Below are 6430 nucleotides of genomic sequence, written 5' to 3' on the forward strand. Positions count from 1 at the left end.
CAACCACCTGGTCCATGCATTGGCAGTGTTGTCAGCTCGCACTAGGGTGACCGGACAGCAAGTCTGAAAAATCAGGACAGGGGGTAGAGGGTAATAGGAGCCTATATAAGAAAAATACTCAAAAATCAGGACTGTTCCTATAAAATTGGGACATCTGGTCACCCTCACTCGCACGCTTACCACTGGGGCTCTGGCTAGCTGGTGTTTTCCATAAAGCCCTAGCCCCGGGAATCCTGACACTAGGCGAGACGCTCAGCTTGGTTCCTTTAAACTAGATTCTAGGCTGCCACGTTGCAGCAAAATGCTTGACAAGATGACCCTGAAAGGCAAAGAAAAGAACCCACCGTTTCTTCTTTTTAAACCAGTCATGACTTTCAAGGGGCTGAGGGGTGATTTTTGAATGCACGGGCTTAGCAACAGTGTCTGTGTCACTTTGCACTTTTAAAGATGCAACGTCAGGCTGACGGGTGCTGCCCCGGCTCTGAGTTTCATTCACTAGGGTAAGGCATTCACTGTTTTACTTCAAGCAGCAGTTGCAGAAGTAGTTAAGCATCAGACACTTGTGAGCTCACCACCACTGACTGGCAGCCTAGCTGACACTCTCAGACGAGAGGCTAAGTAACAATTTCCCCATCCATCCCCCACCTACACAGGACACATGAGAGGTTGATGCCTGGGAAGGAAGAGCTTGATCTGCTACAGACTCCCTTTGCGAGCTTGGACAAGTCATTTAGGCCCTGTCTACACTAGCACTTATGCTGGCAAAACTTATGTCGCTCAGGGGTGTGGAAAAAACCACCCCCCTGAGCGACATAAAAGTTTCACCAGCATAAGCGGTAATGTGCACCGTGCTATGTCGGCAGGAGAGCTTCGCCCTACCATCAGCATAGAGCAGCTACACAAGAGATGTTACAGCAGTGTAGCTGCTTTAGTACCACTGTGCTGCTGTTATGTCCCTAGTGTAGACATAGCCCCTTAGTCACTTTGTGCCTCAGTTTCCCCCTATAAAATAGGGATGCCTCCCATCCTTCGCCTTCCTACTTAGACTGTAAACTTGTTGAGGGCAGGGACCACTCTGTACATACAGCACAATGGGGCTGTCTAGGCACTACTGCAAGCCAAACGATAATACTAGATCTGTCAATCTGGTGCCCTTTGACAGCATTAAATTCACCCTGAAAATGGAGCAAAACACAACCAGGTATCTTGAACCTTAAAAAGGCTGAAGAAGAATGTTAAAGCCAAGCCACAGGTGGTTCTCAGAGCTGGTCACAGAACGGTCTGGCTGTTCCTCACAATTCAGAAGAGAGGAACATTTTAATTTCCTCTGATTTTTTCAGTGAAAATATTCGTAAAACGAACTGTTGAAAAATGAAACATTGACCCAAATAACAGTAACACAAACATTTTTTTCCCATAAATGTTGTTTCCCAGGGTCTCTATTCAGAGATTCATAGGCTAAGAGTTTCACAACTGACTCAAGATTTTGGGGGCCAGTCTGAGCATCAAGCCTTGAACGTCCAACGTGAGACATCATAAAGCGTGGCTGGAGTCGTGTTGATCCCAGGATAAGAGAAAGACAAGGCAGGTGAGGTAATATCTTTGAGTGGACCCACTTCTGTGGGTAGAAGGGACAGAAAGAAGCTTTCAGGTTTGGGAAAAGTAGTCAGTGTCACAGGTAACTACAAGGTGGAACAACTGCGTTAACTCCTACGCTTAACAATCTGTTCCACCTTAGAATCATAGAATCTCAGGCTGGAAGAGACCTCAGGAGGTCATCTAGTCCAACCCCCTGCTCAAAGCAGGACCTAATCCCCAACTAAATCATCCCAGCCGGGGGGGAAAAAAAACAGGTTAAATCAGTCTAGGTTGGACTGCTGTGCAACCTCCTGGTTTGGGAGTCCTACCTTGTATTTAGCTGTGACACTGAGTATCTTTCCCAACCCTGGAGAAGAGCTCAGAGTAGCTTGAAAGCTTTTTTGTGTCTTATGGGACCAACTTCTGTTGGTGGAAAGGATATTATCTCGCCCATCTTGTCTCTCTCACATCTCAAAGGGTGCAGATTTTCAGCAGGCTGGTGCTTGGCACTTTCTGAAAGTCAGGTCCCTTTAAGGTCTCAAACCGGGGACCTATATTGAGTTGCTCAAAGGTATTTAGGTACCTAACTCCAGTTGAGAGCTGGGTGCCTAAATATATTTGATGAGCTGGACCCTAGTCACTTTGGAAAACTTGGCCATAGATTCTAAGTCTAGAAACTTAATTGTTTTTTAAATGAAAGCTGAGAGTCTCATGTGATCACAGGATTCCAGAAGCTGGGGCTTTAAGAGACATAACAAATATCCTGAGACTCAGTAATGCTGTTTGCACAGACTCTGACAACTGTCCAAGCCATCCTCTGTTTCTTAGCTACCCTGAACCCTACAAAAGTGTGAGAGCCACGTAGAATGTGCCCTCCAAAAAACAACCCCTGCTTCAAACATCTCAAAGTGATTCTCCAGCAATCCCATGCTCTGTTTCCATGATACTCCTAAGTGGGATGTCATAACAGCCCTGAGAGATTGCACATAATCCGTCCTCTCCCCTGAGGGAGGCAGTGTTGCCTAGTGGATAAAGCACTAGAGTCTTGGCCTGGGAATCAGAAGACCTGTGTTCTGTTCCTGGTTCTAGCCTTGATGGGTGCCCTTGGGCAAGACTCTGTGCCTCAGTTTCCCTATCTGTAAAATGGGGCTAATGATATTACCCTCCTAGGTAAAGCGCTTTGCAATCGATTGATGGAAAGAGCTAGATAAAAACTACGTATTGTTATTATATCTATAATTACACTCACGCTAACAGCCTGCCTTGGAACAGGCAGCTCCCACTGATTTTATGTTTGTCCATTTTTTTGGCTGACCAACCTGAGGCACACCAGGGTACTGAACAGCCACAGCCCCCCCCACTTGATCTCTGAAAGTCAGCCTTGAGCTGGGCTCCCCAATCACTGAAGCCCCCCTCCCCCCACAATCCATGACCATGTTTAAATATTTGGGCCGGAAACATCAAATGCAGAATTTCGCCTTTAAACAGCCTGGGGGCTGGGTATGCAAAGGAATTTAGGTTCCTAAATATAGACAACTACCAGCTTTTTCAAAAATGCCTCAGTGCCGAACTCTTACAGATTTCTAGGAGCATTCGGCACCTCGGAACCTCTGAAAGCTCCAGCAGATTCCTATCTGCATCCGGAGTGCCCAGATACCTGTGAGAATTTCTCCTGGGCCGTTTTACCGAAAGATCCACTGAACGCAACCATGAGTTATTGGGCTCAGCAGTGGCGCTTGCCTTGTAGGGACGCATCATAACCATAGAAGTGTCGGATTGGAAGTGATCTTGTGAAAACATTATGTCCAGGACCAAGTAAATGGCCCTTGCTGCAGCTTAAGCTCATTACTTCTTGTCCTAAATTACGCTGACATAGACAAGCATTGACCACTGTCCTCTCTATAACAGCTCTTAACATATCTGAAGACTGTTACTAGGTCCCCCCTCGGTCTGCTTTTCTCAAGACTCAACATACCCAGAGGTCTTTTTTAAGCCTTTCCTCATCGATAAAGTTTTTCTAAACCTGTTCCTAATTTTGTTGCTCTCCTCTGGACTCACTCTCATTTGTCCAAATCTTTCTAAGAGATTGGACACAGTTCTCCAGCCGAGGCCTCCGCCCACTCTCTGGCCGGGGTGACGCAGGAGATCAGACCTGATTGGTCCGCTCTGGCCTTAAAAATCTGTGACTTCGTGAACCTTAGGAGACAGGGAGGCCCATCTGAGCTCCCTTTGACTCAGAGATGGGAGCCATCTGCAGCCCCTAATCCAAACACCTCACCCTTTTTGGAATCTGTACCTAGGGTAACTTTTTGTAAAGACAGTGGGAAAGTGACAAATGATTTACTTAACAAGAGCATATGCCTCCCACCTCCGCAGGGCTGAGGTTCCTGGAGGCCAGCCAGAGCATCAGAGCATCAGATTACTGCAGGAGAGGAGGCCACCACCTTCCTTGCCATGGTCTGGGATCTACCACGCTGGAGCCCACCCCTTCGGGCAGATGATAAATCAGTTTTAAATTCAATGAGCTAGATTCTCCCCACAGTTACTCCAGTGGAAGTCAGGAGTAACCCTTCCACTGTCAGTGTAGTTACTTATATACACCAGAGTGGAGGAGGCTCAGAATGAAGCCCCTTATCTGGCCCTGGGAGCAAGCCACCTCCTCATTCTGGTCTGGTGTAAATCAGGAGTAACTCTAGTTAACTCAGTGGAGCTGCACTGATGTGACACTGGTTCCCAGCCAGGTTCAGGATTAGAATCAGGTTCTTCATCTGGTGGGGAGAGCCTGTCAGAGCAGCCATAATGCTCCTCCTGAGCCAGTGGGCAGCATGTCTGAGCAACAAGAGGCTGGATCCCCAGCGATGGAGTGTGTCACCCATGGAGATTCCACAGAGCAGGCCAGGCCCAGGTTCTGCTCCTGTTTACACGGAGGTCAGCAGAGCTGCCCTGGGGGATCTGAGAGCAGAACCTGACCCAGTGCCTGAGGTGCGAGATGGGACCTGCTGCCCTGTCCCCGGGCTCCTCCTGGCATCGTTCACAGCACCGCATGAGAATCGGCTACAGCAAACACCTTGGAAACCATCCTGCATCATGACAGCTTCCCACTCTCCCATGCCCACCCCGTCGTGAGAGTGGGTCCTGCCCCTGCATACAGACACTCCCTTACTGCCCCTGTGCACATGCGCACACACATGCACCCCCTCTACAGTCCCCCCACATAGCCACTCATCTCCTACCCCCTCCTTCAGTCTCTTCCTTTCAGCCTCACTCCACACCCACGCTCCATGCTCCCCTCCTTCCTTCCTTCCCTCCCTCCCTGTCCAACCCCACTCCTGTCTATGTCTCCTGTCCCTTCCCTTCCCTTGTCCCTTCCTTTAGTCAATCCCCTCCCAGAAATCACATCACATTAACATGCCTTTTGTCCTGTCCCCGCCACCCCACCCCAACCCAGTGGATAGAGTCTGTTGTGATCAGAAGCTCCCTGGGGCAGGGATTGACTGTCTGTGCAGTGCCTGGCACCATGGGGCCCAGTTCTCGGTGGTTTGGCACCTCCGAAACACAATACTGCTACTAACGTGAGAGGAAATCCATTCATGTTTGTAAAGCACTTTGTGATCCTCAGCTGGAACGTGCTGGCAGGGCTGACTGTTACTAATTAATTAATAACGATATTCATTATTTGTATTCCCCTAGCACTTAGGAGCCCCCCTCATGGCCCGGGACCCCCTGGGCCTAAGTGCCTAGATACAGACGCAGCCTCAGATCCTTGATTTAAATACAACTCGACCAGCATCCTCATGATCCAGCAGCTGCAAGACACAGTTCAGAGGGCAGGTGGGTGTGTTGGGGGCAGGCAGAGACACCTGGGATAGAGGCCACCTCCCGCTGGGAGCTCAGCAAGGTGATTGGCTCAGCTGAGGGGAGGATTCCCCTTTGGATAACCTGGTAAATGCTCCTGTCTAGGGCTGGTGAGCAGCCCGGTGCCAGGGTCAGCTAAGGTGAGAGGCAAAGCTCACACGGAGCCAGGGGACAGTGTTGGCTTCTGTTTAGACCATGCTCACCCCAGAGAAGCTCAACTCTCTGATGCGGGGGTATGGAATCGCCTGGCTGCTCCAGGCTACCTCCCCTCACATTCCTAGTGACAGCAGGGGCCATGCAAGTGCACACCACCTCATCAGGATCTAGCTTTCCGTGAGCCATGTGACAGCCCCACAGGACATTCTTCTTAGAGAAGTAAGGAAACGTGGGCTTTCATCCAGACCACATCACATGATCCATTGTCTACAGCCACGCTCTAAGATACAACCGCATTTGCTCCAACCCCTCAAACAGAGACAAACACCTACAAGATCTCTATCAAGTGTTCTTACAACTACAATATCCACCTACTGAAGTGAAGAAATAGATTGACAGAGCCAGAAGAGTACCCAGAAGTCACCTACTACAGGACAGGCCCAACAAAGAAAGTAACAGAACGCCACTAGCCGTCACCTTCAGCCCCCAACTAAAACCTCTCCAGCGCATCATCAAGGATCTACAACGTATCCTGAAGGACAATCCCTCATTCTCACAGATCTTGGGAGACAGGCCAGTCCTCGCTTACAGACAGCCCCCCAACCTGAAGCAAATACTCACCAGCAACCACACACCACACAACAAAACCACCAACCTATCCTTGCAACAAAGCCTGTTGCCAACTCTGTCCACATATTTATTTGGGGACACCATCATAGGACCTAATCACATCAGCCACGCCATCAGGGGCTTGTTCACCTGCACATCTACCAACGTGATATATGCCATCGTGTGCCAGCAATGCCCCTCTGCCATGTCGAGCCATTGGCTGGCCAAACTC

The sequence above is a fragment of the Chelonoidis abingdonii genome, chromosome 11 (genome assembly GCF_003597395.2).
Source record: "Chelonoidis abingdonii isolate Lonesome George chromosome 11, CheloAbing_2.0, whole genome shotgun sequence".
Classification (NCBI taxonomy): Eukaryota; Metazoa; Chordata; order Testudines; family Testudinidae; genus Chelonoidis; species Chelonoidis abingdonii.